The following is a 15,588-nucleotide window of genomic DNA, read 5'->3' as shown; positions in this document are numbered from 1 at the left end:
CCACTCATTCTTAGTGTCGTGTTGGTCAAGGGTCTGATTCCTACCGAAGAGACAACCAAATTCGGGTTAAACACGGAAAAACCGCCAAGAACGGCCAGTTCTGAGGAAACGGGGTGATTCCCGGCCGTTAGAACAGGTCGGAATTGATGGGATTTCAGTTGTTCAACAAGTCTCGACCAAAAACACCGAAAAACACTCGAAAATCATCGAAAAACAGCTGGACATGCTGGCCGATCGAGCGGCCCAGTCGATCGGCTGGACCAGCCGATCGAACGGCCCACTCGATCGAGCGGCCCGCTCGGTCGAGCGGTCCATCCGAATGGGCCAGTTCAATTCAATTTTAGTCCAAATTCGCGTAATTCGATACCGTTTAACGCGTAACCCAATACTCATGTAATTAGTCTGTAATCAGGACATTCTCAGGCACCATCCCGTCAATCCAACCGAATACGCACTGTGAGTATACTTGACCCCTTTTTATCGAATTTTGGGTGTAACATACGTTCCTTATAAATTGAACTTATCGAACGAATGTTTCAATTGGATAATTTATCACTTGCGAATAACTGTTTACATAGATAGACGTGATGCTAGTTGCATGTATGCTAGGACTTATACTCGTGACGTCCCACCACAACTAGTATAGTACTATTTCGCCCGACGGGGTCTAGTTATGCCATCGAAGATTCGAGCATCGAGGACTTAGCTGGTAGTATAAGTTTTGTGAGTATATATGTCGTGTATTACGTTTATGCATGTGGGAATTCGCAGCACTTTTAATCTACTATACTATTACATATCAAACCTGTATATTCGCCAATACTTTTGTATTGACAATATTTTAACGTATGTTGCAGGTTTAGTCGAAGTCTACATCAAATCAAGCTAGGAAGTCTAGAAACTCATCTAAAATCTAGGTTGTCGGATTTGAATTGTTCGAGAGGACAGAAAATCTGTAATAACTTATGTGATTGTATAGTTTGTTAGTATGGGATGACAAATGTAATAAATATTATCGCAATATAATTGTTATGGATTCTCTTGAGCAATCTGATTCGCCTAGTGCCGCGACCCGATGATTCCGCCATCGGTTGGGGTGTGACACTTACGATACCCACCAAATAGATACTCGATTGTGAATACAACTTCATTTTTAAAGAAATTTATACCAAAAACCACAAAAATGAATTATGATACCCGTATCAAAATTGTTTGGAAGAATACTGTTTTGACCGATTCAATTTGAAAGAAAAAGTGTGAACATATAGATAAAAATAAGCATGTCTGTATATTCGGATCTTTTTAAAGTATTATAGTAATGACAAGTGAAACATCGCTTCATACAAAAATAAAAATAATAATGTGAGGTAGTTTTAACAAAAACACATCTACATTACTACTCACAACTCGATTTCAAGAAAAAATTATACCGAGAAGTAGATAAAAATAGACACGTTGTAACGGCAGAGTCAAAATATAATATACATCTATTTAGCCGTTCATAAAATAAACATCTATTTAATCAAGGGTTACTATAATTTCGTGCTTATTGTATAAACAAAGTAGTGAAAAACAAGTTTGAATCACGAGAGAAATCAAAGCACCATTTTAGTCACCCCAAAGTTGAAAGTTGAAGCATATGGGTGATTGGGTGGAGTGGAGATGAAATCAGAAATAGTTATTTCAATATATCTGGCCCATCATTTTTGGCCCAAAATACGGTGTAGACCTAGCTAAAATGTACAAATTATATAATTGTAACAACAAGTGTACTAGTAAACAACTAAACATTATCTAAATTCATAGTTTCACAAGTGATCATAAGTGAAGAAAAAAAAACCCCAAGATGGAGCATTAAACATTTAACATGATACAAAATAAATGAATCAACATTAACATCACATATTGTCCTCAAACACATTCTTAGCAGGTAGAGTTTGCTATTTAAAAGAGGGATAGCGGTGGCATTAATCTGTAATCGTCACTGTTTTAATGAAAATCCTTATTCTAGTTAAAAAAAAAAAAAAACTTTGTAATTGTAACCATCAACTCAACTAATTAAGGTTATAACTCATCATCCTCCACATCATACTAGAACATATTAATATGTTGATCAGCAAACCTGAAACAATCTTCCTGGAGGATAACAGAACCCCAGTAACAAAGTAGGTCAAACTAGACACAAGTCGAGCCAAATAAAACATCACCACCAAACCAATAACCAAAGGCATCAACATAAACCCTATCACGATTATTGTTGACCCAAACAACATCAACGCCATCGAAATCCAGATAAAAAGGGCGGCGAATCCAACAGGGGACACTTGCGGCGATGGTGCGGATGAAGACGAGGCTACCGCGGTGCCCCCCGAGAAGGCGGCGGGCAGCGGGAAGGGTATTGGGAGAGGTGGTGAGCCGAGGATGTTGACGATCATGGAAAAGAGTTGGTAGAGGGCTTGAGATTGGTCATCTTGGTCACTCATGTTGTGGTGGTTGGTGGTTTTACCATGAAGATATTATTGTGAAGATATTGAGGTGGTGAAGGAGGATAAGATCGAACGTTGTTGGAAAATCGAGACGAACAGGATAAGCTCTGCATGTTTTTTAATGTTTTTTTAAGGTTTTAGTTAATTGTTTTATAGTAGATTGTTTAATCTTTTGTTGTTATATTTAGAATAGTGCCACCGGGCTTTTAGTCGGTGTTGGTATTTGTTATGGCGTTTGTTTAATTAGTTTGTTAGGTATCGTTGGTATGATATCTAGTTATCTACTTAGTAAGTAGTAAGTGAAAGAGATATGTACATAGAGATATTTATATAATATAAATTGATATAATAAAAATTTGCAATTGTATTAGTAGTTGTACTTAATGCTTTAAGCATTGTTTATGGAAGAATATTGTTTGCTTTATGATGGTTTATATTTAAATCTTGTGCTGATATTGTGATCGTTATATTGGTTCAAAACCTGACATCCACTCTTATTTCTACACTTTTCTTTAAAGACTCACGTGTTCTTTCTCTTTCCAAAAAGTCACCACTGTTTTAAACACCTAACTTCTCAGCCGTCACTGCCGTGGAACCATGTTTTGACTGTACATCTACCGTCGGTGCATGGTGGTGACTATGGTTGTGGTGACGACGGTTGGGGTGTTGAGGCAGTGGTGGTGATGGTGTGGGAGATAGAAATAGTTGAGAGTAGGTGGTGGTATTGAGGGTTTTCCTACCCACTTAGGGTTTAGAAGTTAAAACCTAATTTTCTTATCTCCTTCTAAGATCTTCATTCTCCTCCTTCTCTCTGCTCTTTACTTTCTCTCTCTAGATATCTACACGTCTCGCCATGTTCACAACATACGTGACCGCCGGTGGTCGCATCGTCCTAGCTTTAAAAGCCGCTGCCACCGTATTACCATGTTTTTTACGGTCTGGTGACCGCCGTTAGCTTTGTCGGTGTGTTTGTCGTATGGATTTGACGATGGATTTATAGGCGTCGTCGCCAGTGTTGTTGTCGATATGTGTTCTGTGCATGTGAGGGTTGAGCCCATAGTTGTATGGGTTGTACCAACCTTTGGGTTTAAAAACCCATTAATTTGTCTTGTGGCGGAACTAGCCCATTAAATCATGGGTATCCCCAAAAAAATTAACCGTGCAATCATAGAATGTTAAAAAAACGACAATAAATAAATAAAGTAAAACAAATATCTAATAGATTTGTCCTCTTTTTTTTCATGGCTTGAAATCGTTCCATCACTTCGTCGACTTTTACTTTATGAAAAAATCCTTTTCGACCTCACAAACATTTAAGGAACTTCACATAAACATAAACCTATTGATTTTCATTAACAAAAAACTTACAAACAATAAGTGAAACGCAGGTGAACGTACAAACAATAACAAAAAGCTTAACATAAACTTACTGATTTTCAGCGATTTCACTAGCAATAGCATCAAGGAAATGCAACGATTTCAGGGCTTCAGGGACAAATCGGGACGAATCGAAACACAGGTGAGGTGCGACCGTTCGAATACATAGCTGCAGGAGGTGAGATCGTTGGCTGCCTGGCTCCTGATATTTCTTTGTTCGAACTTCGACCTTTGGTTTTCCTGCGTCGTTACTGTTCCATTGTCGCCCCCATAATCAATATATAAATTGGTCTGTTTTATTATTATTTTGGGTCTTGGGCTAATGGGTTAGCTTAATAAGCTATTAACAATTATGTTTGGACTAGTAAAAAGAATTGGATTTACACTTTATACTATCCTATTTTTATGGTTAGGCGTATTTTTTTAGGGGTATCCTTTATATAAAAACGAAAAAAATCACACTGCGAACACGGGGTTGAGCCGGCTTATCTGGTGGTTCCGCCCCTGAATTTGTCGGTGTTTGTGTGCGTGACTTTTCCGGCGGCTTTTTATCACCAGCACCGGTGTTCTTCTTGCATATCCACCGACGGTTTTGGTGTCGGTTGTCGTTTTTAGCCGGCGATGATGGTGGTCTGTCTCTTGGCATGGCAACTACAGTTGCAGCCGTGATAGCGCTGAGCCGTAGTTTCTTGGCGATGAAGAACTCTTTCTGAGCCTCTTTGTTTTGTCCCGACGATGACGATGTGTTACATTTTAGTCGGTTAATTTTAATGTTTCTTCTTTTGATTATGGTGGTAGTGACCAGTGGCGGAACTAGCCCAAAAGTTTAAGGGTATCCTAATTTTTTTTAGGATCAGGAGTATCCTTTATATAATAGAAACGAAGTTGAGTGGTATTTTTACACTACCGAAATGGAGTTAAGGGGTATTTTTACACCACGTACACGGGGTTGAGGGGTAGCCCGTGCTACCCCTACTAATACTTTAAGTCCGCCACTGGTAGTGACGGGGGTGGTGAGTAGTAATCTTGGTCATACTCTGCCTTCCAAAAAGTAATCTTGGTCACAGAGAGTTTTTGATGATTGGTTACTTTCATGACGCAAATCTGAAAATCAATCAAAATACAAGAATCTTTTGGACTATACACAAACATTGGCAACAAATGACTTTTTCTAGAAAGAAATGACACTTGTGTGTGCACATGTCATGCTATAAACATTTGGCCTAACTTCAAATATGATATAAAAATAATAAACTTAAAAGCATAACTCATAAATAAACCATGAAAAGGTTGATGAAATGTTCTTTCAAACTGTTTAAAAAGAAACTTCTATCAATACGGTGGTGGCTGTCACGAGGGTTTGGTGTTGGCACATGGTGGTGATGTGGTTGCTTGGTAATTATGGAGGTTGTCACTTTGTGTGAATAGAAAGGATGGCATCAATTAACATAATAAGTTATGTTTATGTTATTAAAAGAACATTAGTGTCACGATGAATTGAGGGAAGAACTGGGAAAGGAAGTAGGAAAATTAACGGCATCAATTAATATATATAATTATGGTTAATGGAATTGTTATTCTGTTAAGACGTGTTTTGACAAAAACAGGTTGAAACAAGTTCGCTAACAGACACTGACACATTCATGTTTGCTAAGAGATCCTGCCGCGTTAGTTTAAGACGTGTTTTGACAAAAAAAAAAGTCGTTTTAACCTGTAACGTACGGGTTAAACCTATTTGTTCTTAATTTCTAGGCCCCCGACCGCAACGCGGCGGGGGTTAAACCTAGTTTACATCAATTTGAAAACTATAAAACGAATATTAGTACTGGTACCGATGTTGTTTGGTAGGTATCGGATTGATTTGTCTTTTTATATAAAATTTTGAATGTTATCAGTGACATATTAGTTTAGTTTTTCTTATATAAAGTTACGTATGTTATCAACACCCTCTTCAGCGTGCAGGTTCGTGACAACCTTACGACGTTATCTTTTTTTATGGTCTTACACAACCATTCCCTTAAGCTCACGGGTTCACAACAACAGTTCCACGTTAGTTTTTTACGGTTTTGTGTCTACACAACGTGGGTTCACAACAACAGTTCGGCGTTAGTTTTTTACGGTTTTATGCCCGCACAACGCAGGTTCTTAGTACTAGCAACTAGTAAATTTCCCCGCGCGTTGCGGCGGGTCCAAATGAAAAGTAACTCAGATTTGTATTGTCAAGACCTAAATCGTTTCTAAACAAAAGTTACGTCAAAACGTAGATAAATTGAAGATGTACATAATAATAAGCACGAAAACGTATTATATTTGAGCCGGCTTATTTGTGAAAGAACTTTATGTTGAACACCAACTTGAACTTATACTGATACGTACATAAAATAAGTACAAAATTATGTTCTTTTAAGTTAAAAATGGTATCGCGTGTTGCGGTGGCGCTGAAACGTAAAGTAAGCCGAATTTATACGACTTATTATAAAACAACATAGACTAACTGAAGACGTATGTAAAAAAAGCTAAAAAATATATTATACCTGAGTCTACCAATTTTCAACGAGACGTAATCAACTTGAATTTATACCGACGCTTACATAAAAATTAGCATGTAAAAATTGAATATAAAGTTTTTAGAAAATTAAAGGGTTATAAGTGTCAATACTAAATGTTAAAAAAATTAAAAGATATTAAAAAAATAAAAAATAAAATAATGACCCACTTGAAGTTAATGCATATGTAACTATATAGAATTTATCCTTTTAAAACTTCGTGTGTTTTCGCAAGGCACTTGGAAGGACAACTCTTAAAGGGTCATATTATTGAGACACTCTGGAAAATTAAATTGACACCTTCAATACGCATCGTATAGCGTATTAGGTTAAATTCAAACTTCAAGGTCAGTCAAAGGCTGACAATGTCCCCATCTGTAACACCCCAAATTTCGTATGTCATAGTATAATATTTTAATCGTGATGCTTTAACGATAAAGAATGGTAAATATAGATTTTACCATTTTGAAAGTTTTATAAATAATAGTAAGTTTAAACCCTTTTATGTAAATAATGTTAACCAAAAGAAAAGTAACCAAGTTAGTATGGGAATGTAAGGAATAAAGTTAACTAATATGAAGTTAACCAAATGAAGTTAACTAATATGAAACACAAAAAAAAGAAAGAAAGATAAAGGGCTGGATGTGTAAATAAGGAATAAAGTTTGATAAAAAGAAAATTCTTCAGTGTTTGGCCCTGGGTATGTGCGATCGAGAGAGAGAGAGGTCAGGGGACACCTTTTTCCTCAAAAACCTAGCAAAATAATCATCAAATTAAATGGGTTTAAGGCTGAATTTGCAATGCATGAGCAAGGAACTTTGATCTCCTAAGTATTCTTGACATCAAGTAAGTTTAATTTCATGATTTGGTGATGTTTGATGAAACGGGTTATGTGTAATCCATGATTAAGTGTGTGACTTAACATGAATGTTACATGATATGATCATATAGAGGTTATATTATGTGCTATTTTGATTGTATTAGTAGTTTGGGGTAAAACCCACTTGAAATTGTAAGGTAATGAGGTTTAGTAAAGTTTATGGATAAATTGTGTAATGTGGATGTTAAACTCGTGTTATAGAAGGTGTTTAGATAGGTAATTTGATATGAATCATATGTAGTATGATTATGATATTGATTGTGTAAGATTAGGTATCCATTGATGAATTTAGGATGAATATGCTATAATTACTTGTACATCATGTTTTATAGATAGTACGCACGCCATGTGTTCGATGAAATGCTTGAGTTGAATTGGTTATGTATGAACATGAGAAATTGAAGTATTGATGATCTAATGATGATATGAAAAAATAAATGTGAGTAATGAACATTATGGTAAATGTTGTAAATGTGCGTAAGTGATGTATAACGCGAAAGCTAAACGCGTATGTGATGCACCTTATAGGGTCGAAGAAAGGAGGGGAATCAAACCAAGCAAAGGCAATAGGAGCGCACGACTCCGGTAAGTTCATATGAACTTCGCTCATGTAGAATGTAGATTTTGTGTTAGTTCTCATATAAATAATTGTTCGTTGTTTTATGTGGAAATTTATAGTAAAATGTCTTAATGCGAATTGTTAGTAGAAAAAGGGAAAAGTCTATTGACGACCCGTACAAATGGGTCTAAAGTATGAGTATGAGGTGTTCTTGGTGACGTATTGACCCGTAGTTAAACGGGTCAAGTAAAATGAAATTGTTATGAAGTTAAGATAGCTAGTGAAGTATGGAAAAATTGAAAAGTAAGAATAAGTATGATCCGTGAGAACGAGTCGGATAAAATAGGATGATTGATGATGATGGAAACTAAGATGGTGCTATATCCATTAAACGAAATTGTCATATGAGAAGTTCGAATGAAAAGATGTAAAGATATAGTGACCCGGTAACGGGTCAAATAATGATGAAAAGCAAATTGTATTAGTAATATGTTTTAACCGAACTAACTTGTAAGTTTGTGTTATGGATGTAGGTGAATCTCACTCTTGGTAATGGCGAGCTTGGATCGAACACACCACATCGCCCTTTATGCGCTTCCGGTTAAAGTTGTCTTTGTAAATGGGTCAAAACACTTTCATAATGTAAATGTTAAATTTATGTCTAGGATGTTTTGTAGGTAAGTTAGAATTTTAAATCTTATTTTGGTAGTTCGGACAAAACGCTTTTGATGGAATCTTGTATGGTTACAACTTTTATGTCTTTTGAAACGTGTCGTAGAATTTAGTTTGAATAGTGATTGTTAAAAGCAGAGAATTGCTTATAATACGAACGGGTCATGCCCATTTTTTGTTAAAATTCGTATGTTGTATTTATCTTTTTCGAATGTGAAAAAGTGGGCTTTTCAAGTTGGTATCAGAGCCGAGGTTTGAGAGATTCAAGTATTAGAGTTAAAATGCTTGAACTCAAACCGAAAGCTCGTATGGAGGTGTGTTCGTTCCGAAGCGCTATGCAAGTAAGTAAATTGTAAATTTTGATTATGCTTATGGTTAGAAATGGGAAGGGGTTTATAGTTAACTCAATAGAATAACCTAGGTTGTAACATTACGGGATGTTGCGGGAGGTTTCGGAAAATCACGGAACCTTTTCGGGTCATACCGGGGCTTGGGAATGAAGTATGTGGGTAAAAATAAGAGAAATCAGCGTTTGCAGGTTAGACGACCCGTCGGCGACGACCCCCTATGGCGTCGGCGACGCACCTGGGAGTCCCGACGGCCTAATTTCCTGTCTACGCGCAAAGTACAGCGACGCAACATTCTGGGGTGCGTCGGCGACGCGGCCCACTGCCGTCGGCGACGCCCCTTCCCGGTTCACTTTTGCTGATTTGTTTTCTTTGTTATTTCGTGGCCTCCAATTCAGCTCCGGACCTTCGTTAAACTTAGAAAAAGCCCCTAAATGTTTATAAAACCATGAATATAAGTTGAATAACATGAAGGCTATTAGTTAAAGAACGAATGAATATGAAGTAAGTGTAGAAATGAATGTTGTTTCGAATAACATGTCTAGAATGTTCGTAATGAAGGATAGTATGGTTTTATGACCTACGAGAATGAATTATTGAAAGCCAATAATGCATGAATGATAAAGGAATGAATGATACGATATATTATAAAGTATGTAAATGTAGATGGCCGACGCAGTGAGTGTAAATGACGATGATAATGATATTACCAATAATGATGGTAAGGATGATGCCCTATGATGAATGGTATGCGGTGTGGTCACGAAATGACCGTTAACACCACAAATGATGAATGGTATGCGGTGTGGGCACGAAGTAGTCGTTAACACCAAGGATGATGAAAGGAATGCGGTATGGTCGCTAAGTGGCTATTAACACCCGGAATAATGAAATTCGTTAAGTTTCTGAAAATGCAACCTATAATAATTAGGATCTTCTAAATGTCAACCGGGTCATGTCGAAATGTTTCGAAGTAAGAACGTATATGATTGGAAGGTTGTGAATGAAGTTCTAGTTGGGTTTATCAACCCTATAATGAGAGATATGTGGTGTGGCCATAAAGGACCGTTAACACCTAGCAAAAAAAAAAATTGTTAATAAAATATGTTCTGAGTAGCGGATGGCGCGAGAAAGTAAGTAAGAAGGATGAGGGATTCTATTCCCCTATGAACGAAAGGCATGCATGATGTGGCCTATCGTGACCGATGTTGATGATGATGTACAAGTGGAATGAAAGTTATTGAAATATGATTATGAATGTATCAATATAACTTAAGATGACATGGAAAGTATATGAAGTAATGAATGTAGAAAATCCTTAAGGTAGATGACGGACGAAGGGAATACAAACGATAAGAAATGACACGGTAGGAAGGAATAAAAGCAATGATTACGGAAGAGGATGGTATGGTTCTAGAATGTAATGAAAGGTAAGAATGATAATTACGATTAAGCTTAGAAAATATTGAACATGAAAGGATGATGGAATTTCGAGTATAGTATGGCCCTTAGGATGAAAACTTTGTCAAACAAAAAGTAAATGTTAGTAGAATTAAAATTTTAAAGGAGGATAATTAACTGGTGAGCATGGATAGAGCCTTAAGAAAGGGTTGTAAACGGATGAAAGTATAGTCGTTAAGTGGAAAGGAAAGTATGATAGCAACCGAGGAGATGCTTTTTCTTCACCTAATTAAAGATAAGTATAAACATAACAAGTAAGTGGCACAGATAGCCTGGTTGGTCAAGCAAATGTAGGACAAAAAGGACACACACACACACACACACACACACATATATATATATATATATATATATATATATATATATATATATATATATATATATATATATATATAAATGATGCGTATGTGAACGTATGTGAGATATGTTGCCGCTGGTTGTGGGAATATGAGTAGGGATATGTTGATAGTTAATCGTCGTAGACCTAAACGGGATATACGAGTAAAAGTAAAATACATGACAAATGTGGTAACATGTAACGGTATAAGTAATTATATATATATATATATATATATATATATATATATGTATATATATATACATAGAAAGATGTTGAGGTAATAGGATTATGATGAAAGAAGTATGCTCCGAACACGTTGCGTATTAAGCATGTGATGATCGACTTATGAGGACTAAAATGAATAATGGGCTAAGACCTAAATGGATGATTTAATGCACTGACGAGGATAGAGATTTTTGTAAGAAATGGTAAAATGATAACAAGTATGTCTAAAATCAATAAGGAAGTACAAATGTGCGAATTAGTCCATACTGTAGGAATGGATTAACAAGCAACTAATAGTAATAGAGTCACTAAATGTTGAGGCAAGTATATGTATATGTATATGTATATGTATACACACATACTTTAGTAGCCAAAGTTTTTACGTCACAAAAGGGGGTGACTAGAAAGAATGATGATATTAATAATAGAGAAATCAAGTAGTAGGCTCATGGTGAGCATTATTGTTTCTAACGACATAGTAAGGAACAAGTATGGTTAGTAATGTGGAAGGCAGAAGTAAATGACTCATAATGCTAGTAAATAAATTATAATCTTCATATCAATACAGAAATAATGGCGGCTCTAAATTCTTGTTTATCATAAAGTATGGTTATTAGATATCTTGAAATGTCATGATGGAAAGATGGTAAGAGTCGACCTACATATCGGAAAATGGGTAATAGAAAGGAAAGAAAAGCGAGAAACTGTTAAGAAAGCGGGGTACACACTTAGTATGCTAAATTTAGAATAATTAGCCAGAACTGTAAGGAAAATGTGAAAGGTTAACGTCGAAGGAAGCTAGAGTGAAAATATAAGAATGTGTAACTGTTAGAGGAGGAATGTTACATAAAGAGGGGTTGAGTAGAATGTAAAATATGATGAATATTTGAATGGATATTTGAATAACTCTTACCCTCTGTCGAGTTCCCTATCGTATGTAAGGAATTATTAGAAGATAAACCTCTAAAGAAATGTTCGAGAGTTAAGGTTTTTATACGCATGATTCTTGGTTCGTATTATAAAACAACCCTACGTGGTAGAGTGTAATATGAATTGCTCAAATGTAAGTATTGATTACACGATCATATTGATAACGTGATTAAAGACTTATGATGGCCCTTGTAACCTAGGGATAGACAGTAAAGAGGTTAGAGCAGGATAGTATGTACACGATTTGTATAAACGTATACATTAAGTTGTGGTTAACTATGTAGTTATGATAGATCATCAGTGGAAGAAATATTGGTTTCGGGTAAAGATTATACGAAGGTATCGCAAGAAAAGTATAAAAATAACTATCAAGCAAAGGACATGAAAGAAATTTTGCTTGATATTGGCCTTGGAAGGATGGGGAGTATGTAGAAACTAAATAGTTAGAAACTATTGAATGATGTTTGATTTGTGATTTAATATGAATGAATAGGAATGAACAAGTATGGATATTATGATAATTATTTCCCCTAAGTAGATGTTAGAGGTATGCGGGAATGAATAATCTGACAGATAAGTTTTAAGAAATCATCTTTAACAATTGAATGATAATAATGAAATAATGTAATAGGATCGTTTTGATTCATACAAGATTGAATTACCAAATGTATTAGATACGTTTAGAGTAGTAACGACCGATTCATCACGAGGGATGATCGAATGAAAGCATGTTATCGAAGTTCGAGGTATGTAATTACGAAGGGATACAGATAAACTCGTCAGAATGTATGTATTCAGGTTTCGGGGACGAAACCTTCTTTAAGGGGGGTAGACTTGTAACACCCCAAATTTCGTATGTCATAGTATAATATTTTAATCGTGATGCTTTAACGATAAAGAATGGTAAATATAGATTTTACCATTTTGAAAGTTTTATAAATAATAGTAAGTTTAAACCCTTTTATGTAAATAATGTTAACCAAAAGAAAAGTAACCAAGTTAGTATGGGAATGTAAGGAATAAAGTTAACTAATATGAAGTTAACCAAATGAAGTTAACTAATATGAAACACAAAAAAAAAAAAAAGAAAGAAAGATAAAGGGTTGGATGTGTAAATAAGGAATAAAGTTTGATAAAAAGAAAATTCTTCAGTGTTTGGCCCTGGGTATGTGCGATCGAGAGAGAGAGGTCAGGGGACACCTTTTTCCTCAAAAACCTAGCAAAATAATCATCAAATTAAAGGGGTTTAAGGCTGAATTTGCAATGCATGAGCAAGGAACTTTGATCTCCTAAGTATTCTTGACATCAAGTAAGTTTAATTTCATGATTTGGTGATGTTTGATGAAACGGGTTATGTGTAATCCATGATTAAGTGTGTGACTTAACATGAATGTTACATGATATGATCATATAGAGGTTATATTATGTGCTATTTTGATTGTATTAGTAGTTTGGGGTAAAACCCACTTGAAATTGTAAGGTAATGAGGTTTAGTAAAGTTTATGGATAAATTGTGTAATGTGGATGTTAAACTCGTGTTATAGAAGGTGTTTAGATAGGTAATTTGATATGAATCATATGTAGTATGATTATGATATTGATTGTGTAAGATTGGGAATCCATTGATGAATTTAGGATGAATATGCTATAATTACTTGTACATCATGTTTTATAGATAGTACGCACGCCATGTGTTCGATGAAATGCTTGAGTTGAATTGGTTATGTATGAACATGAGAAATTGAAGTATTGATGATCTAATGATGATATGAAAAAATAAATGTGAGTAATGAACATTATGGTAAATGTTGTAAATGTGCGTAAGTGATGTATAACGCGAAAGCTAAACGCGTATGTGATGCACCTTATAGGGTCGAAGAAAGGAGGGGAATCAAACCAAGCAAAGGCAATAGGAGCGCACGACTCCGGTAAGTTCATATGAACTTCGCTCATGTAGAATGTAGATTTTGTGTTAGTTCTCATATAAATAATTGTTCGTTGTTTTATGCGGAAATTTATAGTAAAATGTCTTAATGCGAATTGTTAGTAGAAAAAGGGAAAAGTCTATTGACGACCCGTACAAATGGGTCTAAAGTATGAGTATGAGGTGTTCTTGGTGACGTATTGACCCATAGTTAAACGGGTCAAGTAAAATGAAATTGTTATGAAGTTAAGATAGCTAGTGAAGTATGGAAAAATTGAAAAGTAAGAATAAGTATGATCCGTGAGAACGGGTCGGATAAAATAGGATGATTGATGATGATGGAAACCAAGATGGTGCTATATCCGTTAAACGAAATTGTCATATGAGAAGTTCGAATGAAAAGATGTAAAGATATAGTGACCCGGTAACGGGTCAAATAATGATGAAAAGAAAATTGTATTAGTAATATGTTTTAACCGAACTAACTTGTAAGTTTGTGTTATGGATGTAGGTGAATCTCACTCTTGGTAATGGCGAGCTTGGATCGAACACACCACATCGCCCTTTATGCGCTTCCGGTTAAAGTTGTCTTTGTAAATGGGTCAAAACACTTTCATAATGTAAATGTTAAATTTATGTCTAGGATGTTTTGTAGGTAAGTTAGAATTTTAAATCTTATTTTGGTAGTTCGGACAAAACGCTTTTGATGGAATCTTGTATGGTTACAACTTTTATGTCTTTTGAAACGTGTCGTAGAATTTAGTTTGAATAGTGATTGTTAAAAGCAGAGAATTGCTTATAATACGAACGGGTCATGCCCAATTTTTGTTAAAATTCGTATGTTGTATTTATCTTTTTCGAATGTGAAAAAGTGGGCTTTTCACCATCATGCAGAGTAATACGCGTCGTATAGACCTATTTCTAGGTGTAGTTGACTAGTGGGTTCGTTGATTGAAATTATCATCAAAGTTGACACATAAGGCTCTACCCATGTCCTCCAAGATCATGCTATGCAATACATTACAATACAATACACGTATACATTACATTTCTCATTTTTCTCTTTTCAGTTATACGTGGGGGTTGGAAAATGCTAATCCATTGTTTCTTTAGCACTCTAAATGGTCGTTCTGTAGGATCGATTGCTGACCCGAACGAGTCGTTCAGAGGTTGTCTCTTGCGTTTCAGATGCGGAATAATAAGAAATGCAAGTAGATATAGCCTGTTCTTCCTCCTAACTGCTTGTTTTATTGATTTGAAACGTTTTACAGTTCAATCTTCACACCGGCAGAGCTTCGGCGTGGAATTCAACAATTACTCCTCAGGACCGCCCTAAAGACCCTATATATAGACTGTTGGGTCCGCTCATGTGACACATGTCCATAAGAGCGGACCAAGCATGTCCACATGAGCGGTCCATACTTGACAAATAAGCGATCCAGGAACAACTGACTCTATGAGCGGACCTGATTCCTAAAACCTATACAGACTCCTGTTTTCTCGTAAAACGTGCCCTATGCTATACAATACGAGGAAAGACCTGATCCTAGACACCTAGACGAAATCAACAGATGTAGTGCACTAACACGTTCAACATCTTTTCTTGCCGACTCATGCTTCTTCCTGTAATACACTTGTTTTACTTCATCCGGATAAATAATATCAACAAGATAATGCCCATATTTGTCCTTCACATCATTTTTGTAATATGATGAATCTGGTGTAATTCCGTTTATGACATCATTGAACATATTTGATGATTGTAAACAATGTTACTAATGTTTGCACCGGCCATGCAAAAGAACGCATGCCAAATCCATAGACATTGAGATGCGACTGCT

General features: G+C 35.8%; 1 long non-coding RNA gene across 1 annotated transcript; it reads left to right on the top strand.

Annotated features, from left to right (window-relative positions):
* The first annotated feature begins 7,099 nt into the window (after nt 1–7,099).
* LOC110867325 lies at nt 7,100–14,581 on the top strand. Its single transcript, XR_002551522.2, has 4 exons — nt 7,100–7,255; nt 7,818–7,874; nt 13,695–13,751; nt 14,259–14,581. It is a non-coding gene; the product is annotated as an uncharacterized LOC110867325 (long non-coding RNA).
* Nucleotides 14,582–15,588: the final 1,007 nt, after the last annotated feature.

Source organism: Helianthus annuus, chromosome 7 (genome assembly GCF_002127325.2).
Source record: "Helianthus annuus cultivar XRQ/B chromosome 7, HanXRQr2.0-SUNRISE, whole genome shotgun sequence".
Taxonomy (NCBI): Eukaryota; Viridiplantae; Streptophyta; class Magnoliopsida; order Asterales; family Asteraceae; genus Helianthus; species Helianthus annuus.
The sequence above is the reverse complement of the archived record's forward strand: the minus strand, read 5'-3'. Positions and strand labels throughout refer to the sequence as shown.